Raw genomic sequence first — 25,824 nt, forward strand, 5'->3', positions numbered from 1 at the left:
TTTTAACACCTTCTGGCTACTCAAGTAGAATCCATTTTATTTGTTTGTCTGGAAACATTGCAGTGGATATAGTATTTGCATATACACATTACAGAGACGTCTGTGCTATAGATTAGTCTTGAGTGTGGGTACAACTATCTTGTCTTGTCCTGGTCCAATTCACCCAGTAAGATGCTGGGTTCAACCATGCACTTCAACCATGAGATTCAACCATGCACTTCAGCAACAGATCTGAAAAAAAGGTCTGACTACTTGAATGCTTGTACTGATTGGGCAATTGTGGCAGATCAGAAGTTATAAGCTAGAAATTATAGTACCTGGGCTTAACTGGAAATTTCTTCTGGGACTGAATGGGAGAAGATTAGTGAAGCAAAATTCCCTGATATAAAAGACATGGTCGACAACCCATACTGAAACCCATACTGAACCCATACTGAAAAGGATAAACAGCAGAAAATTGTGGAAATACTAAAGAAAACTAGGTAATTCAGGTCTTTCATTGGTTAAAAAATCAAGGTTTAAAAGTAGTAGTATATGAAAACCTGTTATTACGAAGAATAACATCGTGGCAAAAATGCTCAAGGTTACTCCAGTCACTATTGGTAAGTGTCTGTCATAGAATTCTAGTCTGAGTTTGATATGTGGAAACTACTCACAGGGACGGGATACTGCAAAATGCATCACATTTTTTTCATTTATGTGAACCCATTGTACAAACTTCAGGTGAGAAATTAGCATCTCTACCCACCAAAAGCACAGCCTACAAAAAGCATCTTACAACTTGTGCGTAGGAAAATATCTTCATTACACAGAACAGCTACTTTGCATGAGGGTGAGGGATGTATCCTAACAGACAACGGAGGAATTCATATTTCTTGCATTTGCAAGCATTCACAAGTAAAAAACACATAAATTAGTCTCATTTCTCTCAGTGGAATGGTCTAGCCTGCTTGATTCTGTGGACTATTTTTTCTGAACCTGGTAAAAAACATGGAAAACCACTGAGAGAAAACAATGGAAAACAAGGTTTCCCTTCTGCCCTGTGTAATGTAATCAAAATCATATTCTTCCATTATTCCTTCCTTCAATTTTTCCTTATTTCTCTCTTTCTCTATTCTTTTCTTTCTTTCCCATTTGCTTGCTTGTATTCTCTCTTCTCAGTAATGACCCACTGCTTAGCTGGGGGAAGGCAGGAGGTGTGGGGGCAGGACTGTGTTAATGCCCTAATTAAGTCCATAGTTAGCTGATGGGAAAATCGTTGTCAGGAGAGCTGATAACAAGCATAAACATGACAAGCTTGTTTTGAAAAGTCATCCTGTCACTCTGTTTACTTTTTGCTACTGCATGCAGCTCCAAGCTACTGTCATATATGTTTATAGTGATCCATCTGCATCGCTTTTTTTTTTTTTTTTCCCTTTAAGGAATATAGATAAAAGCTTCACACATCTTGCATTTCAAGGGATTTAGGAGTCCCCACAGCAGAAGCACATATTCACTGATTTAAGGAATAATAGAGAATATTCTTCACCTGAGGAATTTCATACATTTATTTTAATATTCTGAATGACTTACAGATGTCCTTGCCCATAGTTAATTTTATTGTGATTTTTAAGTAATTCATTAGGTCAGTATCAAATACGTGTGATGTCTTTTTTTTACATATATTTTCAATAGACAACTAAAAGGATTGCAAAATACAGGGAAGAGTAGTGGTGTGTATAAAGTATGTCACAGTCTCTGCCACAGCATACACAAGGAGTGCAGTATTCCTGTCACAAATGGAATCACAGTATTGTATATGCTTTGTTCCAGTGTTGGCCAATAGGCCTTCATAAACTGTCTAAATCATGAGCTGTGTGAAAGAGTCCTTCAAACCATTCAAGCTGTGGCATAAAGTTTAGGATTTCTGCTTTGGAGAAACTTGTCTTGGTTTACCAGAGTTGAAGACTTGCTGCAGCATGAAAACTGAGACAAATAATGAAGCGATACACGCCTGAGCCAATTCAGCATCAACACACTCCTTTCTTGGCTTCAGATAGTAGCAGAAGTGACAACGTAAGGCTGTATCCATGGCTCTGGAACTGGAGAGGGGTTTGTATTACCTTGGCTTCATTTGATTTTTCTTTATCTTCAACAAAAGGAATCATGTTTCCAGTTAAAACATACATTACCTTCTTGTTGCTGTTGTTTTCTCTCTTACCCACAGATGATTCATTCCAGGTAAGTAACGTTTCACAAATCAAGCTTTAATTATTTACTTGACACAAGAGGAGTAGAATTTGTTGTTGTCCAGCTGACAGAAAGAAAGTTCAACTACATTAGCCTTTTCTTTAGAGTGGATGGGTCTTTATCAGAATTCAGTTTACTTAGGCCTGTAAAGAAACAGTTCCAAGAGCTAAGAAGGACAGATTCATCACAGAGTACCTGGCAAGAATGCTTTATAAAAATAAATTTTATTATGGACCTAGATTTTTAATATCACTGTATCTCATGGATCATGAGGAGAGATTAAAAACTTGAACTTTCTGAAGGGTCTTCTGTCACCTGGAGGGAGGCTACAGTGGGATTAATTTAATGTCAAACAGGTAGGTACCTGGGCTGAGCTAACCTTCCAGAGACTCTCCTCAGTAGCCTGTGAAAAGAGATAAACTCCTCAAAAGGGTTTGTCCTCAAGCCCCCTCTGGATTACACGTCCATTTAGGGATAGCTCACTCCCTTCCCTGACTACACGCGGAATATGCAGTGTAGACAGGACAACTCACATTGTCAGATGAGTCAAATACGATGTATGCCATCCTGTGTCCTTTTCGTCCTGTGAATGATCATAGGATCATCTATCAGAAAGCATGGAAATTATTTAACTGCTGTGAAGGAATGTCCATAACATTAAACAGATTTTGTGTGTGGCTCACTATCTTTATCCACCTGTCTTAAAGACAGTATTTATACAGGTATCAGAGTACCTCAATTGCCCTGTGGCACTTGGTCTTACCACACTTCCTTCGTAGGGAAGAACAACTACTTACATTTTGCAGGCAGCAGATACCAAGGAACAGAGAGATTGAGATTCAAGTCTACATAATGTGTTTAAGCACACCAATATCTCCATGACACAGCACCTCACTTTTAGGCGCCTGGATCTTGCATGAAATCTACATCTTTAGGTTTGAGTGTGCTTTGCCTATAGTCACACAGGGAGCTTCTGGTGGAAGACAGACGGGAGTCTTCCGATTCTTAACCTCTAAAAATATCCTAATGCCCAGATTTTCAATGTTTCTTTTCTCAAAGTGGGTGTACTAGTATGCAGTGGTACTGACTGACTTCATCAACTAAATGATATACTTAGCTGCATGCAGATAAATGGCTAAATCCTGCCAGCTCAGAAGAAACCCATCCGTGCATGAAGTAGCTGTATATCATTTGGCAGTTCTTTTCTTCATCACAGCTGGAGTTCTTATTCCAGTAATCTTTCCTTTCTCACCTTTAACCGTAGACCATCCACAATCTAAAAATCTTCCATCAGTGATTAAAAAAAGAGATTGACCCATCTTCACTCTTGTAATGTAGAAATACAAATAAAGCTGTAATGCACCAAAAGGGGAATGCAGTTATCTGCGTATCTGGCGTTCACTACAGAAAAAGCAATTTCTTTATAAAAATGAAAGGAAATATATGAACATCACTAACATTTTTATGAGTTCAGTGTTGCTAACTCCCATATCCTGGCCAAATGCCAGCCTGGGTAATTGTATTCTGAATGACCTAATTTCATTCCCTCTATTCTTCCAATAAGTTATTCTAATGACAGTAAGGAAAGAAAATTATGTTCAGTAGCTTGGGCTGCTGCAGAGAACATCTTCAATGCAGAAGACTCCCAGTGTATTTTGCCGGTCACAAGATCAATCCAGCTCTTGGTTATGCTATCTCTTACGGCACAGTGAAGATGCAAGATGTGACAGACAAGTCTGCAGTAGTGTGTGGTGGAACGAGTACCTCTGAAATCCCTTCTGTGATGGGAAGCCACAATGAGTTATAAGGTATCTCAATTAAGCAGGACAGGTGCTTAAAAGAGTCATTTGAGAAGTGAAACTTCACTTCAGTCCTGACTAGACTTTAAAGCTCTGCTCAACTGTAAGAAGACCCTATCAGTGCCTCTAAGACTTCCATGAGATCTAATTGTAATTATGAGTGCAGAGGAAACAGTCATTACAACAGCAAACATATAGTCAGAGGACAGACCAAGAGTCTTTGTAAGAGCAAAGACCAAGAATGTTTTCCTTGATGGAGAAGATCCCAGGAATTTTAGCAGATTTTGGATGAGGCCTACAGGTTCTTCTCCTAGACAAGTCTTGAGTTATGAAGAAAAAAATGTTCTGTATACTTTTAACTCATACTTGCTTAACACCACAGAAAACTGACATCAAGAGCTAAATTAGCAAGACATTTTTTCACTCTTATGTTTGTGAGCTCCACAGAACTGTGATACAGAGAAAAGATTCACGGAATTTCTCTGGAGAATGGCCTGTAGATGGCTAAAGTGGCTCACAAACTGTTTCTAATGCAAATGTGAAAGCCGGTTATGAAAAAATCCTTTATATATGCATGGAACTACCCATATTTCTGAAATTTCTAAAGGGACCGTGTCTTCCACAGAAAATGTTTACATCTTCACAGACTGATAAAGGTCAAAAATCACTGGTCAAATAATACACAGATCTAATTGGAGATCTTCCTTCAATGGAAGCCATCATGTGAATAAATTCCCATCCACTCTTTGAAGCAGTGTCCAGATATGAAAAGGCTCTCTCTTTTGTTATCTGAACCGGTCTCCAGTGATTCATGTAAAAAAAGGAAAACTTCAGAAAAACAAACAGCCTCTTAGAAATGTTTCACAACACTGAATAGTTTTGGTTTTTAAAGATGTTTCTCCACAGACAGTTTTACAGACATTACCTCTGGGCAGCTGTCTGATGCCCATGCTAGCACTGTAGTACCAGGAATATGAGACGACTCTTGTCTGAACAATTAGGTGGGATGAAGAGCTTTGGGAGGACAGTAGGGAAGCAATAGAAATATCATGTCTTTTGCTGAACCATTCAAACTCTTCTTTCTGTTGCAAATCAGAACTCCATGTCTTAATACATGTATAGACTGTATCATCCTTTTGTAGCAATTTGCACATATATGGGATTATTCAGAGGAAGAAATCAAAATCATTTATATGCACACACTAAGAAATAGATAAACAGAAAAAAAGAAACTCTAGGAATCTCTGTGACCCGTACTAATTTACTCAGTGAATCTATGGCAACAAAAAAAAATTCTGAAAACTTGTTTCTGAATACACATACTAATTACTGCACTAGCTAAACAAGTCTGATTAGGAATAGTTTTGAACTAACAGACTGGGGAAAAAAGTCTCTCCAAGAACATATTTTATGTGCAAATGAGTCAATAAACAAAACATGGAGTACAACAAAAGGTTATGTCCTAATTGTTTATGTTGGAAAAATAGCCTAAAAACTGAGACCAAAGTACAGTGTGTTTGCAGGCAAAGCAAATACTTGGTGGCAATACAGGCAATTGAAACAAACCATGGGGTAGGAATTAAAATTTGCTTCTTTTCCCAGGAGAGAGGAAGGACAGCAGATGCTAACATTATGTAATTTAAATGGTGCTCCCTTACAACATAAAGAAATAACAGTTTTTTTCCTCTTTTGTTACAACCTCTGTGTGTCTTAAGGCAAGCTTTTAGAACACTACAGACTTTAAACATCTAAGAGCACATATTAGGATATGGATACAAATCTAAATAATCAGATGCCTTTTCACGTCACACTGTTAGAAGAATATAATCAGCGTCAGTTAACATCTGCTTTGAATTACTGTCTATCTGTTTAATACACAGTAATCTTGTTAGATTCAGGTGCTGTGTGCGTGCCTACTGTCATACATTACTAGGCTGGAGAGTAAGAAAGCTTTATCTAAGATAAACAGAAAAGTTAGTACATGCTTGCTACTGGAAGACAGACTGACCTGGTTTCTTCTTATGCTGCAGCAATGTCCAGGCTGGTGAAAGATGTAGACTAGAGAAATTCAGAAAAAAATATTTTCAGTAAATAAAGCCCATTTTTCAGAGACAACAGCCATTGACTTCAGTGGTGTTTCAATGCTGACGACAGGACTGGGGAAAATTTGTAATCACTATAGCTACTGTAATGGCTCATTATCATTTAATATTTTATAAAGGTGTATCTGAGCACTCTTTTGTACTTGTCCTAAGCAGTTGCCTTCTTTCTTTTAATACAGTGCTGTTAGCTCTTGAGGTTTTGTCATGAATCTCACAATAATTTCAAAATTAGGTGCTAGAATTGTGTGAATATATAAGCATTTTACATTTTCTTCTTTATTGTAATTATTTGGCTTTTCTGAATTTGACATACATCAAGAGTAATAAGAAGGAAAATCAAAATCCAGCTAAAATAATAAGGTTTTTAATCTCATAATACATAAATATATCACTATTGGTTTAGGTAGCCTGGCTCACAACTTTGCTGCGCTTTTATGTGGGTCGTGTGGTAGTAGCTTCCCACTACTCTAGAACTGTTCACATCTTTGGGATTTTGGAGCCAACCTGTGCTGGACAGGTATTAATGCTAGAGTGTTATGTGCTTTGGCACAAAGGAAGGAACCCCAAGAATGCCTGGTAATTGGGCCCCTCTAATGGTAAACCCTATCCAAGATAAGTGCCTTATTCATACGCTAAGGTAACACTAAGTACCTAAATCAGAGGTTTGGAGCAATGAAATTTGTAGTTCTTGATATGGGATTGTTCTTTCTCAGAGCACTATTTGACTCCAGAATACTGATGACTGAAATATGAATTAATAATCTTCCAGTCCATTTCAAGTTTTCCCTCTTTCTGAAGAATAAAGTTGTGTCTGTGCTGGTGGCACATGACACGGCAGAATAGGAGCAGATCTGCAGAGCCAGTGTTTAAGAACAGATGTCCATGACATGTGAGGGGGAAAGGGTTGCTGGTTTTACTCAGTGGAATCATTTTGCACTAGGTCTAGTCCACTTATATGGGATGACTGTCCTTCCAGGCAGCAGTCCATTAAGGGTGTAACTATAGCCTGATTTCATCTAAACTGAATATGGTTTCAGCGTGGAGACTTCTCTGTAATGCTGATCAAAGCATCATAAATAGGGACAAGGCAAATGAAATCCTGATCCAAACTACTGTGTTTCTGTGGGCATATCCTGAGTTGTAAGAGGTAAAGGATGCAGCTTCCTGGCGATGTAAACTAATCTAAGTCAGAGCTGTTGTAGTCCTACCCCACAATGATTTTCACCAGGACTCACTTTTTTTCTCTCTTCCATTACATTGGCAAAGTGCTTTTCTGGTAAGGCACCATGGTTTCAGGGAATTTAAAAAGATTTTTAAAAAAACCCAAACCACCCTGTTTTCCTATGCACTTCAGCACTTTTCCCCTCAAACCCATTGCAAAGTGGAATCAGATGAGCTCCGGTGCTTGAGATGGGAATATTCAGCTGATAATGGAGTTGGAGATCAGTTGAAAGAGTTCCAGAATATGATCATGGCAGACCTGACTGGCTTATAATCAACACAGAGGACTGTATCTTTAGATTGGAGACCAAATTCACTAAAGAAGCTGCAGCTCGACACATTGAAAACAACTGTGCCTGATATCTCTGTGGTGCAACACAGCAATGTTTAAAAATACCTGTCCAGGCCCAAAAGTAGACTTCAGAACTGAGGTACTCACTGGCTTGACCTCCTCTGTGATCTCTCCACTGCACGCTTTAACTGAATCTTCAGTTTCTTCTTCTGTACTCAAGTTTTCTACTTCCTGCATTATTGCCCTAAACTCCATCTTATGACCTGGCACAAAGATTTTTATGAGAAAGTCAATTGCTTTCCCCATCACCTGACAGCATGATGTTTAACTCCTGCTCCCTCTGCAAAGTAATGGGACAGTGAAACTGATTCCTTCTTAGTTTACATTTGTATATAATATCTTATGTATTCCCCATTCTGTAACCACACAAAGATTTTGAAGATTGCAAGAGTTTGCCTGAATGCTCTTGCTAAGGGTTTCCTATATCTCTCTGATGGAAAAATGGGATGTATAAATTTCACACAGAATCATACAAAAATAACAATAAGATCTTTGCAAATAAATGACAGAAATAGCAGAATGATATGTCTATTTCTGTCAGAGATGTGTTAGAGATCAGTAGTTCATAGTACCAAGCATAACAGACCTACATAAAATAGGTCTTAACCCAAAAATAAGATTCCAGCCCATTGTTTTTACGGTTTATCAGACAGTCCATCAGCATTTCAGCAATGGATTTTAGCTCTTTCAGCAGGAAAATGCTTAACCATTAGACTGATAAATCTAATGGATATTTTACCATATTTTGGGGGTTTTCTTTTTTATCGGTTTTGTGAGATGCGGATTTCTCTGTCCCAAAATTCAATACTAAGCAAAATTTCCCAGTATGCTTTATGTTGTGACTATTTAGTAGGAAAAACTTGCTAACTCTTTCTTCACTAATCTATAAAATCCAGTTGTGCACAATAAAAAATAAAGCAAAGTTTCAAATAGTCCAGTATGTGACTCTGGATAACAGTTGTAAAACACCAACTTTCAGACAAATCTTGTCCAGACTGATTTGCATCAGCAATATTTTACACATGAAGAATTTTATTTTCTTAATTAAATAATGGGTTGTCCTTACAATTGTCTGAACACACAAGATCTCTGTACATGAGCAACTTGATCATTTTGGCTTCTATAGCTCATTACAACTGTTCTGAAGAAAGAGAATCTGGTTTGAAATTATGGCGATTCTCACTCTTAAATTGCATTGTTCTCATTAAATGTTTAATGGGGGAGTGGTTTCTTGTTTAGTTCTCAGTATGACTCTTTTCTAATCAGTGTGAATCTTCAATCATTTGTGTGTGAATGAGGAAAACCAAGATTTTAACTCTTGTGATACTTCTCCTGAATGTCACAAGTTGTTTACAAATGTCAGGGACTGAAGACTAATGAGACTTTAGAAGAATGTCAGGTGGCTGACGGGGTGTGGGAGTCCTTGTGGTCTGCTGCTGCCTTCCCTCTTGCTGTCCTGTTCAGAGCCCCAGATGCACTCAAACAGCAGTGCAGTGGTATTCCTTCTCTTGGTGTCCCCACTTTCCCGATTACCTTGTAAAGTTCAATTCAACTTTTTTACTAGGACCATGTTTTTTAGGTGATATACTTATGAAGTTTCCTGGTTTTGCCCTAAGATTTAATTCTTTAACAACAGTCAGCTTAGAGCCCATCACTTTGCAATGTAACATTTTTTTTTCCCATGAGCGTTTCCTTATATTTAGGTGCATTGAATAAAATCTGTTATTGCATTGCCTAATCAATCAATACTAGGATGTGCTTGTGAAATACTCTGAAGTTAAATTTTGGTTTTATTGCCCTGAATAACTCAATATCATCAGAGAATTTTGTCTCTTCACCAGTCACCCACCCCCTTTTTCCAAACGTTTATTGCTTTCTTGAACAACACAGATGCAAGCAAATATCCCTGTGGGACTTCAGTGGTGATCTCATTCCACTTACAGCTGACCATAAATCTCTACTTTGAGTTTCCTTTGTTTTATTCAGTTTTATCTATATGAAAAACTTCCATATTTTCTGATTTTCTTTAAGTGGCTTTGGTGAGCAATTCTTTTAGAAATTTATCTAAAATGACAGGTATATCCTTTATAAGGCTATTTTGGATTTTCTCTACCCTAACTCAAGATACAGAGGCACTCAGAAATCCCATAATTCTTATAAGAGCTGGAGGAATTTTTATCAGCTTTTGTTTCTTTCTCCTGTTTCTTTTTCCAGTTTCTCCCATCACTGGAAAGGTGGTGATCTGGGTAATACAGTGTACTTTACTGTTACAACCTCCTTCCTTCAGATGAGTCAAAATATGTAAACCACCCAGCCATACGATAGATGATTGATTACACTGCTCCTTATTTACAGTATATTAACAGCCTTATAGAGAAAACTTACATTATGTTAGCGTGCTAAGTCTGCTTGAAGGTATATTCAGAAAGTTAAATAGTCAATCTCACAGTACTTAGTCTGATTTCAGGGTTTCATTTGAAAATGGGGGAGAAGAAGGAATTGAGATTAACTATGTTAGTTAATCTTTATTATAGATTGCATCTGTTACTTGAAAAGATACTCATATTAAAGATCATGTATGCCTCCTTTAACAATGTTCAGTTTACATATTTACTGGTGGAGTAAATTTAAAAAGTAAAAAGGTAAGTGCACTTTAGCTGAAGTTATAGATAGAGGTTTGCCCTTCATTTTCCAGCTTTTCTCAAACTGTTGCCTTTTCATAGGTGGAAGAGATTAAAGCTCAGTGAAAATACCAAGAATTCTACATAAGGAAAAAAAAAGGCAACAGTACTTGTGTTCATTTCTATGTGTTCTCCTCTGAAATCTCAGTTCAATGGTTTTGCAGCTGTACTTTCTAAGTGCCAAGTCCCTTTCAGAAAATATTTGCAAATCTAGTCGTGAAGATGGTCTTAAAAGATAAGGCTGAAAATTGTTAGTTCTCGCTGAACAGATGGAGAGGATACCACTGGAGAGATAAGAGGAAGAATAGGCATTCAAAATGACCAGAGCTAAGGTAAACAACTAGCTTAACAACCCCCACCCCAGGCCTGAAAGAACCAAGAGCAGGGGTGGAAAAAAAAAATTAAAATGTACAAAAGCACCTTTGTACACTATAACAATGTCAAGAAGAAAATCAGTCTTCCTGCTGAAGAGCTCTCTAAATACTGGCTGCAAAAAAACATCAATAGCTGTTCAGACCATGATTTGTTTTAAACATGTCAATCCTGTCTACATTGATATTAACCAAGCATAAATAATAGGAATTCACTGATCCTTCACAAACATACAAGTGCAGTATTAGAGCATGTCAAGCCATTCGAGACTAATTTGAGGTCTGCGGGGTGTAGGACTTGGAAGACTTCAACTTTACATAATTGGGCCGGAAAAACTTCTGACAGTATCATGGCCCCATGTGTTGATTACAATGTGTGCAAAAATATATACATACTAAAGATTAAAAAACTGTAACATCGAGATTTCAGTGTTAGGTGAAGTGGTAGAATAAAATATGGTGACAGACCCTTTTTTTCCAAGCATATCTCTTGTAGGAAGTTGCTAGGGTTGTTTTCTTAAACTTTTTGCAAAGGGTCAGTTTGCACAGACTTTTCTCACTAGATCTGTAATTTGGGCAAATTGAGAAATGTGTAGAATCATACAGAGGAACCATGCAAGAAGATTTTCTTGAAGTAATCTTTCATTATCACTTTTATGAGAGCTGGTACACTGAGTCAGGTAAGGACATGTTCCTAGAGCTCATCTGGTAATTAAGATTGCGATTCTCACCATATGACTCCACCTAAGATACATTCTGAAAATTAAATTTGCAAGCCTATGGGTTGCCCTAAATCCTGAAACTGTTCCTTAGGTGGAATGAAAGAATAAGCCTACCCTTTTCAAGAACAACTAGATAACTACAGGAAGTCCAATAATATAGGGGACTGCCTCAAAGAGAGACTTTAGGATGCCATACAGTTGCTCCTTCAATCACCAGCAGTATAGCACCTTGAGAAGCTGTATTCTTGTCTTGCATTCCAAGACACAAACTTGGTCAGGGAAGCAGGAAATGAGGACTTTCCTTCCTGTCTCCTGCACAGAGTTAAAAGATCCACTGAGGGAGGAGAAAAAATGGTGTGATATCCTATGACAGACATTTTAGAGTCGAAAGCATTCCCTGGTCCATCAGCAGAAGAGGTAAATATGCCATACAGGATTGCACATGTAGCCTGGGAAAGACAGCAAGTCTCCCTTGGAAGGGGCTGTCTGCATTTCGGCTAAACTCAGTGCACCCTATATCACTTTATCCATTTGTCAGCTCAGCTTTGGACTATGCCTTGGCCTGGGGACAACAATCAGTTAACATCCTGAACACACACTGCTTTTCTGCACAGCCTTTGAGTGCCCCATGCCTATTTTAGCTTAACTCCCAGACTCACCAGGCTAAAATTACTGTTGAGAGGTAGATATTATGAATCTGAAGCCAGATTGCTTGCTTTCAGAGCTAGATGCTAGTCAATCAGGAATTACTCCATGCGTAATGTGTAAAATCCAGGTGTGGAAAGAACAATTGTAGATCTAATGCAAGTTAGCAGCTATAAAATCATAGAATAATTTAGTTTGAGGGGACTTCTGCAGGACAAAAACTCCAACACCTTTTACAAAGCAGGACCAGCTTCACAGTGGGAACATAATGCTTCACACCATGTCCAGCTGAGTTTTGAGTTTCTCCAATGGCGTTCAAAGTACCTCGGTACCTATTGTGAATGGCCTACATTAAAAAGTCATTAGGCTAGTTAATACTTCTTTGCTAATAAGTGATTAATGGAAGATTGCTATTGCTGTTACCAACATGGACTTACTGCAAAGGATTTTGAATTCCAGAGTTTAAAAGAGGCAAATCTTATCCTCTTTAAATTCTAACATGATTTCAAGTTTCCCTTCATTTACTTATCATATATCTTAAAGAGCCTGAGTTAGATCTAAGAGTTCTAGGGAAGGGAATGGATTTCAGAATCTATAAACACAAAACGGAAGTTGAAGAGTATTTGAATGTGTGCTTTTCTTTCCTTCAAAATGAAAAAAATAAACCAAACCAACACAAACCCAGTCTCCAGCACCCTGTGTCCTGGAAGGGAGGTGCCTGTATAGGAGGTTGGAGCTTGACACATCAGCTAAGAGAAGAAATTCAATGCACACTAGAATAAAGACCTAGCACTAGGCAAACAAGGCCGCTGTCACGATCACTCCTCCTGTAATCTTGATCTGAAAGGAAACAGCCACTGTTCCTGCAGTGTGCTCTGATTTGCCACATGAACACGATGAGCTTGGGCTGAGGAAGACAATGAGTTGAAAAACTTGACTTTATAAACCTGAAGTGTTTCACGGTATTCTGTGGAACAAAATTTTAACTTTTCAAGAAGCTGTCATAGAAAAAACTATCAGTGTTTTTGAATGTTTCCACCATTCAGTAGCAGCTGAGACAGAGAGTGGAAGATCTAAAATATTATGCATTTATATGCCCACTTGGCATCATATTTTAATGCTTTTTTAAATGCATTTTCTATTTTTTTATATACGTTTTTAAACGTAACAATCTTACTAGGCCAAAATTCCCTCAGGTCTATATATTTAGTGCTGTGTACACTCATTTTCAGAGGCTTAAATGAGATGGTGGTAGAAAGGTCAAATTATGTTTGCACAATATTTTAACCAAGGTAAAATACAGGAGGCTTAACAAGGTTGAAAAAACAAACAAGGAAGCTGGACAAGACTTGATTACATGAAGGTTTACATACTTCCCTCTTTATTTTCACTGCAGAATTGGAACAATAGGGTGGTTCCTTAAGCATTAGATTGGGAGCACTACATTAAAGAAAATAGGTGGCAACAAGGCAACCTTGAATGTAAATTAAAGTGGTAAATTATTTAATTTTGTCTACATTCAAAGTCCAAACAAAATTGCTCTGATATTTCAAATGTCAAGTCCAGAATAAGAGTCTAATTCTTCAAAAGACTAAAAAGTTACATCAAAGCTGTTAAAATGCATTATTATTTCAGTGGGCAAAACTGAAATGAGGTTAAGATATGAACTGGATATGGTATCCATGCATTTATAGTGTATTACAAACAGCAGTTTTCATATCTCTAAAATGTATTTTTCCTATCTGATCCTGTCTCTGATGCAGTTTCAGAAACTAACTGCAACTTGATCACAGTAACATTACAGAAAGGTATTAAGCTTCATTCTGAACTTAGGAGATTCTGTGAATTTTTATGGCTAACATGGACATCTGATATGTATTTTTTTTCAGATATTCTGATGTCCACACATCTGAGAACTCATTCCAAAAGTTTGGGGACAATTCTCACTATTTATCCATATAACTCACAAAGTATAATTCCTTTAGAGTCAAAATTTTTCTTCAAATAAGAACAGTGACATGAAATGTGTGAAGTTTATGACCTTTGATTTCAAAATTGTTCATAGAAGGTGTATTTTTACAGTGAAGAAACTAGAGGTGGTGTAATGTAATGAAGATCAGTAAGTAAGTTCAGGACACGCTTTGAAACTGAGGAATAAGATTCTCCATTCTTAGAACAGTTTATGAGTGGATAATGCTGGTTGCCTACTGTTACGTTATTATTTATAAGAGTATTTCCTCTTTCCAGTAGGAAGAGGCCATATTATTTAGATATAGCTTGGATTTGAAGCAATAACAACCAAAGCGGTACAATTCATTCATACATTTTGAAGGCTTCTTCAATTGCTTTGATGTTTCAGGAGGAAAAATTCAATTATGAATATTTATTTTTCTAAAAAGAGACTGACTGACAGTTTATAGAACTATGTCTTCTAATATTCAACACAAAAAATACAGTAGGTTCTTGTCATTCCTGCCAACACACTGAAGTGCAGTAATTGACAATAACTTCATTGGTGGGTTTAATTATTTATATACTTTTGTACTAAAAATACAATTAAAACTTAAAATTTAATAGGGAAAACAAAGCACTAACAAGATCTCCTGCAGTCATTACTAATCTGGGGCAGCTCTGAAAGATAATTTTACAGCTGTTGTCTCCCTCTCTCACTGACAGGGAGTAGGGACATCCTGAAAATGTTTCAAGTTATGCAAAAATGAAAATGGATGACTGTCCAAAACAGTATCTCATCATTTGTTTTGTAAATTGAAATAAGAAAAATATCTGAGCAAACACTTTTCTAGTACTGAAACATCAAGGATGGTTGTTCTAAACATAACCTGAGATCACAGATACTTAATAACACTTATGTGGTCAAATCATATAAAATACAACTGTTTGAATTAAGATTTTTGTTGAACCTGATAATCAAGACAACATGCTCAATCATTGATCTTGTCCAGTCTCCTTCTGGAGAAGTTCATCTGAGTGAGCAGTACACTGGATGAAATTAGAAAGTAATGAGGCCCTGACAGAAGAATCAGAGGGTGTGCTGGACAGAGAAGGATGGAGTCAACACAACAGTTGAATTAGCAAGGAAATTTCCTCTATCATTTGTAGTATTGCTAGGAGTATTTTAATTTAGGTCTTGTCCCTGAAAGAGTTTTATCGTTTAAAGTGGCCTTGAAAAACCACTGAGTCAATTTATCCCCATTGCAAGGCCCTTTTCGCTGGCAGTCTCTCCTTGTTCCTGAGATAAGGAGAACAAACCAAATATTTTACAGGTACCTCCAAAGTAATTGTGGGTGGAATAGAAGTAAGATTAGAGACTTCTCCAATTAGAGATGATAGCTGCTGTAGAGAAACAGTCTTTTTTAGGGCAGAAGCCCTCATACCTGACTTTCTCCTATTCCCCTTCTGAAAAGTTTTCATTTCACTGACCTTTCCTTCATAGATTTCACAGTTGCCCACCTTCACAGACACTACCCCAGAATCACCCTTTGAGTACTTTCTTAGTCTCTTCAAATTTTCCCCTCATTTTCCCAAACTCATTCCTGCTTAATCCTTCCTTCACACTTCAAAAACTCCCTCCTTTCCTCTCTCTCTTTCACCACGAAGCTGGACATATTCATGGAAGCTAATTAAAAATCAAAGTGATCGGAAACTCTTCATATTAAAGGAAAGATCCTACATCCTCAGAAGCACTCAACTATAACATGTTCTCCCTTAACTCTCCCAGCCTGTCCACTGCAGATCCTCTCAGTTCATCTCTCTCTTACTACTGCTCCACAGCCAAAATCTTCCTAGGACAGTCTCCTCTTGCAGATCCCTTCTTCCCTCTAAACAGTGCCTAATATTGAGCTTGGAGTTGTCTGAGTTATCTGTGCAAGCTGACAGCCCCTCAGTTCCAGCGCCTATCAGCCCCCGCTGCCCTTCTTTCCAGGCTGCTGTTGCTAAGTCAGCCTGCCCATCTGCCTGCCTCCTCCAGCAGAAGCCAAACATCAGCTCCTGTGTCTGTCTGGGTCCCTGACACCCCAGCCACATTCAATAACAATTAATCTATACAGAAGAAGCAAGAGAGCACGTTAAGGAAGAAAAAAATATTGTAATCCTATGTCCTCAGCTTGCCACTCTCTATCAAACACGCTTACTGCAATGGAGGTATGCACTTTGTGCTCTCCTGGAAACACTGAATTAAATCCAGACAACTCAAGGAGACCATTTAGGAGGAAATTTAGAGGAGAGGATAGCATTAGCTAAGTGGAGAACTGAGTGAGGTATAAACAAGTATTTCATCAAAGACAAGGTCAGGGTGAGAGCAAACTCTGGCAAGGGTTCAACCAGAGTGATAAACCAAAGGGAGATGCTGGTGAAAGAAAAAGTTCGGGGTCAGTAGTGACAATGAGATTTCTCATCTGGTGAGAAAACTAAAGGTCTAGAGACAGGAGAAAACTTTAGCCTAATTAAAGGCTCTTCTTGGGGAAAAATTGGTAGCAAAATATTACAGCTTAACTATTATCACTATCATTATGGGAACCCATATATCTTTCACTTTTTATCTAGTTAGTAACACAGCATGGCACCACAGCATTTCCACCAGACTACCTCCCTTCATCCAGCAAAGTACTTTATGGTGTGCAGCCCAGACAGCAGCTCTGCTGTCCTCTGGAAAAGGCAGTGAGTGGGGGAAGGATGTGGTGCTTTGCCTCTGAGATGCTCTCTGGACATCACCGAACCAAGTCATGAAATGCTGAGGTGAACAAGTGGAGAGGGTTTGTTTGATTAAGGTCATGGCTGAAATGCTGCAACGCAATGCGATTTCATCTTGTTTTTAGCTCCCTGAATACACTGTGGCAGAGATTCATAGTGTCCCTGTACCCCATAAGCCCTTTTAGAGAGGGAAAAGCAGTGAGTAACAAAATGCCTTAAGCTTAAAGAGCTCTGTATTGGGGAGTTAATTTAAACAGGGCCTCAGTTACCTGTCTTTATCTAACTGTTAGATGAGCAATTGCAACTCACAAGAGAAACATCAGGATTGCTGGATTCCAATTAGGTTACCTGAGAAGTAGGTACAACTCACTTTCAGTAAAAATATGGAAAAATGACCCAGAGACTTCTTTCATAAAGGTTGGGTTATGGAGGAGTGCAGCTCAAATAGTAGAGAAGTGGAGGCATAAAGTGCAAACTACTTCATGGGAAATGTGTGCCCTCCTCTCCCTTTTCTCAAGACATTTTATTTTTTCAGCATTTTGGCAGTACTGATAAGGACTTCCACTGTACCTTTAATTTTAATTCCCATGTTCTGGAGACCAAGGAGAATGAAAACCAGAAAACTTTGGGCAATAGTTGTTCTGGTGGATTGAGAACTGAATCCACACAGAGCAGCCTAGTGATGTCTGATACAATCCATTAAAATGTCCATGTAGTCCATAAATTACAGCTGTGAAAATGGAACCAAATCCTTTTAATGTACTTTCCTCAAGAACATATTTTTATGTACATCTGGGTGTTTGCCTAAGCCCATATGTTATTACTTAACCTCTGAATCTGTCAGGTATACAGGCAATAAAATCTGCAGAAGTTAAAGCCCAGTTTAGTAGATTGGTCTGGTTTCCCTGAATTTCCTGTGCTTTTTAAAGCAAGCCTTAGCTTTGTTACCTGAAACACCTGCAAATGCCAGTGTTCTTGAGCAGCTTACAGTGTAGGATATAAAAGCTGTTTTGGAGTTTGAGTATAAAAATTCATTTTAGATGATCTACTTTTCACTACTTATTTATGTTATTTGTGAGACAACAAAGTGTGCTGATCAATGGCAATCAGCTATGCAGCACGGTACCTTTACTACTGTACTCTATAAGCCCTTTTACTTCTAGACAGAACACAATCAGCTGGTCTGGAGAGACCATGCCTCTTGATAGGGCTGCTGAGAAGGGGCAGCATAGGGGGATTGTGAATCATCATAAAAAAATCTTCCCTTAAATAACCTGAAAGAACGAATACTTGATCAAACTTACTTCACTAATAGTATGTTTGATTTATATATTTTTTCAGTTGCTTAATAAATACTGTACTTTAAAGGTCAAACATTTCATCTTTAAACCCATTAGTGGCACAGTGACTGCCCAGAAAATTATTATAGCTACTGAAGCAAAAACTGGCAGGGAACTGGAAAAAGAATAGGATGAGCATCGACTCTTCTTTTCTGATAATGAAGACTTTTAAGAATGATTTTGAAAACAAATAACTGCTGCACGCAGTACTGCCTGATGTTTAAAGCAGATGAAATAATGGGAGAAATATCCAATGGTATAATTACTTTAATTGTGCATATTCAAATAGGCTGTTCAGCTGCCAATTTTTACAAGTAAAAAAAGTGAAATGCCATCCAAAGCCATTTCTCCTTATTCATGGAACTTCAGTATGAGCGACAATTTTTAGAGGTGGAAAGAAAACAATAGGACTTCCTTCTTATTTTTGCTTGGTTTCCAATCCTTTTGCTGCATTATAGTTTTCAATATTGCTCAGAAAATACAGAACTGAAGCAAAATTTTATATGAGGTCCCTGGCATAAGAACTTCATCTAGCTGTCATAGAAGTCACTAAGAACTATATAAGCCTCTTAAACTCCCAGAAAGACCTGAAATGTTCATACACATGCAAAGGACCAATCTGCTACTGGCACATAGCCAGCATCTTTAAAGGCGATTTAAAGATTTACATTCTGAGAAGTGAGAGAGGAGATGTAAAAGACTGAATTCTTGTCACTTCTCAAAGACAGACCTATCTATGACTTATGTAACTGGAAGGTAAAATTAGGGAATTTATTCATGCCTAATTAAGAATTAGTTTACAGAATACCATCTCACATACTACTAAAGTAAGGCATTGCTCTCACAGTCATTTCCCAAAATTTTCACTGACTAGTGCCTGTCTCTACATTGATTTTCTTGTCAGTTTTTTGGAAATAGGCATGTAAGGAATTAGTTACTCGCTCAGGTGTGTCATAACCATCAAGAGCTTCCATCACTGTATATCCAAATATATTATATGTCATATATTTCACTCCTGTTAATGGAGTTCATCTGGAGAAGATAGTTAAAAAACACCCTAAAATACTGCACAGGCTGTAATAACTGATTGTTTTTTAAGTTTTATTCATTTCACCTAATGTAACACTCATTTCCATCACAGTCTGTTGCTCCAACCCAACTGGTTTTTATTAGATTATTTTAGATTTTTTTTTATTATTTTTTTTTATTATCTTATTATTTTTATCAACTTTCTCAGAAACATTTTTATCTCTCATCACCAATGTCAAAGAAGAATGGGGGAAACTTCTTCATATCTATAATTTGAAATTAGTACATGGGAGAATACTCTATGAAAATCATTCCTTGGAATTGGACTAAAAGACAGTTGGGCAGGTAAATGGGTAAAATCAAAGCTATAGGTTCTACTGCAGTGATATCAAAAACATCGGCAAATAATGTTGAAATATCCTGTAAATAGAGAAGGTGCTATCATTATAAATAAGATCAAGAAAATTACCTCTTAAGAGTGATCAAATTTCGAATTACACAGTCAAGTACGTAAGCATCCATTAGTCTGGTTATTTAGCATTTAAAATTATATAAAATTTCCCAGAAAAAAAGTTCACCTTTTAATTAAGTACCCAACCCATCAATATTTTCTACCTGACAACAAGAACTTCTCAGATTCTAGATGTTCTTGAATCAGAAGAGGGATCCAAACAGGTCACGGTTTGGGTTTTGCAAAATCCTTTGCAACAATTCTAATCGGAATGCAAGATAGTTTTGGCCAGATCTGAACATATTTTAAAGGTTATTGAAAATGTATATGTTCACTAAGGGTGAGATCCTAATTGTGTATTTTGATTATTACAGTTTAAGCATTAAAATGCCTAAACACAAGATTTGCTCAGAGTGCCAGTGCCTTAGATGTATAATACAATAAACAAAGCTGCATTGGCAATAGGATACTTGATAAGACCTAAAAACTTTTGGTTTTCTATTTCCTATGGTTTACAGAAGTACATATATACATCCTCCAAATTACACTTTAATTATCATCTAGTGAACCCATCTATTCCAAAGTCACTATCATTACTTGAATCAGATAGAGTGGAGGGTACATTGTTGAAGTTCTCAATTAGTTCATAAGATTACATTCATCCTCAGTTTAAGGATACATTAGAACTCATCTCTTAATTAAAGTATTCATGTCAATCCTTGTTTTTGTGCTCTGTTAACAACTTTAGAATAGACCAGCCACAAACTCTAAAACCATTATAAAAATCCTTTAAAAATTGCCTACATCTTTTTCCTCCTACTGTAGGCCCACACTAGGAAAGGAGAACAGAATTGTTCCACTCTGTGTTAGTCCTGTTTCAGCAGGAGGTATGCTCTTTTGTGCATAATTACCACATAAGAAAAAGACTGCACATCAAAAACTACTAAAGGATAACAGGAAACAATTGCTACTATATACACTTGTTCCTTAATATTTCCATGTTATGTCAATATATAAAATGTCAATAAATTAAAAATATCCTTAAAATGCTAGTTTAAACTAGTTTAAAAGTACCTCATAATACCCAAGTGTTTATGACATCAAGCCTCAGATGTAATACCAGAGTGGTTAAAGGAGTTTGTATTCTTAGGGTATTATTTACAGAAAGAAAAATTCAGTTCTATTTTTATCAGAAAGGTGTTTTTATTGTTTAGGACCGCAGCTGATTATATTCCCACAACTTTGGGGTTGTGTCAGACAATGAAAGAGACCTGATGCCAGACTTTGTAAAGCCCTGAAATCATTTGCATTTGTTTTGCAACTACATTTCTATGCAAATGTACAGCATTCAGCTTAACATCAGCAGTTTTAAATCCACTAAGCAGAGATACTTTCTGAGACTTTGTCAGAGGGAAAGGATTAGGAGACTTAAGCTTGACTGAAACTGCTGGTGGAGTATAGCTCATCTGAAAAAGTTTCAGGAGTTTAAGAAGTTACTGTTTTGGGGTTTTTTCTGAACTTTTCCTTTTATCCAAAATAAAACCTTATTTTCTGTACCTTGTGATTTGTGGAAACGTTTTCCTTCTTTTTTTCCCTAATCCTTTCCAGATTATTACTTCTTTTTACATTATAATACCTAATCATTAGTCTGTGCACACCTATACCTCAGTCATCTAGATTCTGCTCAAATTAACTGTTCATCTGTCACTTTTTTATAAGAAACATCAGTGCTTTCAGGAAATCTTTGGAGACTGGTGGTTTGTTTAGCCCAGGGCAGAGTGAGCAAACACACGGGTACAATCCAATAAAAATTTCTGGTAGCCAAAACCACAATAAGAACTTCCCATTCTCCCTAGCCACCAGCCACCAATTCCCATCTTTGTCTATTCTATGAGGAACTTTAATACAGATCATTTTACATGAACACAATCAGCACAACTAAACAGACAGTAATCTGGAGCACAGAATTGGGAATGCTTGACTACAGGAGTCCAGGAAAGCTATCTTGGCTGTAGGGGGAGGAATATACACCACTAAGGGGTCTCTGTGTGTAAGTGTGAGAAGTGGACACCATTTCTTGCTCTCCCTTTCTTACTAGAAAATTTTAAACTTGATCCCTATAGCCATGAAAATATAGCAGCTGCAGATCTTCCTTAGCCTGGGACTGCACTAACTCATAGTTATGAGGAACATAAGGGACAGGAGTCATAACAGTCATAGGTGGACCAAGCCCACAGAGTGATACCTTGCAAATCTTGCATTAAGTATTTGTTTGACCTCTAAATTTTGAAATCTAAATTACAAAGAATCCATAAGATTACTGTAAAATCTCTGCAAGTGTTTAAAAACTTTGACTACTAAAATGTAAGCTTTATTTTTAAGTTGAAATAATCCAATTTTGTCCTGTTGCTTTAAATGATTTCACTGAAGAGTGGCAACATCACCTTCACAGCTGCCCAGATAGTTGCCAAATCCACTGTGACTTCCACAGTAGCAAAGAGTTAGTCCAGGGATGTGAAAAGGAAGGGTGCACTACCAGGCAGAGAGTACAAGTTATTACTAGCAACACCACTCTTCTTCCATCTCTCCTGTCACCACCTTCTGTGTATGTCTGCCTCCTTTCCTTTCCTCTTTTTCCCTGCTCTGTGGCCTCTGTGCCACCTGGAACTCATATAGTTCCAGGAGGACTTCTTGGCCTCTGCCTATCTGCTGTTATGCCTTGGAACCCGGGATTCATCCATACAAGTGACTGGACAAGCCAAAGCCCAGACGCTTCTTCTCTCCATAGTCTGCATGTGAAAAAAATGCTCAGTGCAGCTCCCTTTTCCTTGTGTCATAACTCATAAACCAGATCAGCAACCAACAGAGAAACCAAATTGCCACTTCATTAGGAATGGAATGGAATGGAATGGAATAGAATAGAATAGAATAGAATAGAATAGAATAGAATAGAATAGAATAGAATAGAATAGAATGGAATAGAAACATGAAGTGCTAGGAAGTATAGTTGCCTCTAAAAGGGAAGTCAAATTTGAGAAACCAGGTTAATATAAATAATTTTCCTGTGTCCTAGATATTTTTACATGTTTTAGGCAGCTAAAAACTCTTGTAAGCAGTGTGGGTTGCCAATGAAGATATACTTGAAGTTGTTTACATTTTCTCTCAGAATTATTAGATTTGTAGGTTTCGTGAGAGCTGTAGAGTAATAGTACAGGTTTTGCAAGTACAGAGATATGTCTAAGGAGTTATGATCAGATAGAGCTCAGTAACTGAGGTTGGGTTTATCAAATGCCTGTGGCAGTGTCATGAAGAACTAGACTGTGCACTTTAAGCACCGGAGACCTGTGTTTCATTTTGCTCTTAGTGGGAAGCTGCATTATGCTTGTAGTATTTTGATTGAGACACACCTATAAGGTGCAAAAGTGTCATCATCCTAGGATTTACTCCTCAGAGAAGAGAATATGGGGCTAGGGTTTTTTCTTCAGAACTGATGCCATAGCTCAAGAGACCAGAGTGTCAGCACAAGACACAAAGCATTAGATCTTTTTTTCAGCACTTGCACTATGCTTTCATTTAGCCATTCTGGGCATTTATTTTAACTTTAAGGGGAATCAAGACATTGCTTTGCTGTAGTGATCTTGCAACACTGCATTGTAGTTAGAAAGCAGGGTATGGAGTACAAAAAAGGAAAAACATTCCAGATGGATTTTACTTCGAAAGTCGTAACATAGATTTATTCCTCTGTCAATTGACAATGGAAAATATTTTTTGATCTCTCAAGACTTGAAGAAAAACTACTTGTCCACAAGACAAACAAAACCATTGATTCTGATCATAATGTGATAGGACCAGATAGAGTTGCCCTGTCTTGTCCACAGGGGCATTTCCCAGTCCCACACTTGTCCTTTTGGAAAAGCACTTGTGTGAAGCTGCTTGTCCCTAAAAATGAAACAGTTTCATTTTTGTTCTAAGACACCTGGAGCCTAAGGAGTAGGCAAGAGCTCTCATTTCAGCCTCTCTGTGTTTTCATTACACGACTACAGCATAAATTTTACAAGAGACCTGAAAATTAGAGTACCAAAAAGGAGGGGTTTGTTTGGGTTTTTTTTTCCAGCTGAATCCTTTTGCTTGCATCCAGCCCTCTGGACATCCTCACAAGTATTAGTTGCAGCACAAAGGATATGGCACAAACATAAGCCCAGGGCCTTGGGACACCAAGTAGAAAGAAAGGATGACAGAAAAACCACTTATTTTAACTACGCCAGTACTCGTGCTTGCTTAAAACCACAACCTCATACACATAGGTTCCTCTCCCTGCTTGGGGTGTAACTCCCTTGGGTCCCATATGCTTGCTCTGCACATTCACTGCTTGTTTTCAGGAATTTTTGGCAGCTATGGGCTGTGGTTTACATTGGGTAATTACTGGAGTGGAATTATCTAAGTGCCTACAAGGAGATGAAAGTGGAGGTGGGGTATTTACTCGTCTAATCCAACTCTACTTTCAGAGAGAGAACAGTTTAATTTACAGGTATTACAATCAAAATGAGCCTCCACATTATTGTGATGACTGGAGCAGAATCTCCTGTGCAAGCACTCATTTCCCCCATACAAGGAAAATCCAGCTGGCACAATCATTCGGTTATGAGAGTTGTTTCAAAACAGTTTGAGATCCAATTATGAGATGATGAAAACACTTAGGGGACATACAGGATGTTTGATTTCAAGAAATTACCTCTTCATAGGTAAAATGACCTGTGCCTGTTAGGAGAGTGACTAATGTAATCTGTGTAATTTAATTAAATTCCTATTTGCCCACACACTTGCATTATGTTATATAGAAGGAACACAAATTGATGGATTGTCTCATTCAGCAAGGGCAGAGCGTGTTCCTGGAGCGCAGATTGCTGTCCCTCAGCTGTCCCTGGGAACGCACCCAGTCAGAAAGCCCCCTACAGCACCTCACCAAAGAGATCCCTCCCGGCAGCGGCTGCATCAGTGAACTGCAAGATGAACTTTGGATGACTGAAGAGGAAAACATGTTGGTCTTTTAATACAGCTGCTCGAGTTGGATTGCTGCCTCTTCCCAAACCATACAATTTTCAACTTCATCGCTGTGCAGCTCAGTTCCTAGCCTGGATGCATTTAAAGTGTGTAAATTGCGCAGCCTGCTTTAGTGGGATGTCCCTGCCCATGGCAGGGGGGTTGGAACTAGATGATCTTCAAGGTCCTTTCCAACCCTAACTATACTATGAAATTATTTGCTCTCCATAACACCACCGTAAGCACGCTGATGTTTACTAGGTCTTAGCTGTGTTCTTTGCAGGCTTTGAACTTTAATGACTCATGCTGATAAATGCGATATGATAAGCTCTTTCTATATTTAATTATGAAAAATATGTTTCTGATACTCTGATTGCAATTTTTGTTTTGGCAGTTGATATTCCTCCCAGGGTAGTCCTAGTGCTTTTGGAACTGAAAGAGAAAAGGAAGTACATTCATACCTTAGACTAATTTCTGAAAAGCATTAAAAAGAAAAGTTATGTCCCAAATTAGGGATGTAATAAAAAATCAAAAAGCAACCAGTAAGCATGCTGTAAGCTGTGCTACTCCTTTATGGAAGACCAAATGATTCAGCCTCAGATATGAGATGCTGAAAAACAGAGAGCTGTGGTTTGTATCTTAGGTTGCAGGAGAAGCAGTGAAAGAACTAAGAGACTATAAACAGCTCTGTGTGGAAGCAATTGTAAGAACAGTGACTGTGCTATCACCTCAGACAGCAAATCTAAATCAGCCTGGGGAGCATTTCAAAACAGGAGAGCTACTACTCTCATGCTTGTTTCTTCAAAGCTTATGAACAAAGACTCTGTTGAGTGTGACTCATGCTAAGGTTACTTGCCAACTCTATCAGAATTCATGTCATAAGTTAAAACCACAGTTAAAACCACAGGATCTTCATCTGAAAGGTTATGCATTTTGTTAGAAATCTCATGTTAGGAACTTAATCTATGCTTTAAATTTGTGTATCATGAAGTCATCTGACATTTCTGGATATCCTGAAAGCTGTGGTCCTACTTAATTCAATTGCATTGCAACTTTCCATCTACTTTTCATTCAGTCGCATGTGTTGTGTACTCATTCAGGTGTGTCCTCTGCAGACAACATTTAGCTATGA

This window comes from Cuculus canorus, chromosome 3 (genome assembly GCF_017976375.1).
Source record: "Cuculus canorus isolate bCucCan1 chromosome 3, bCucCan1.pri, whole genome shotgun sequence".
Lineage (NCBI taxonomy): Eukaryota > Metazoa > Chordata > Aves > Cuculiformes > Cuculidae > Cuculus > Cuculus canorus.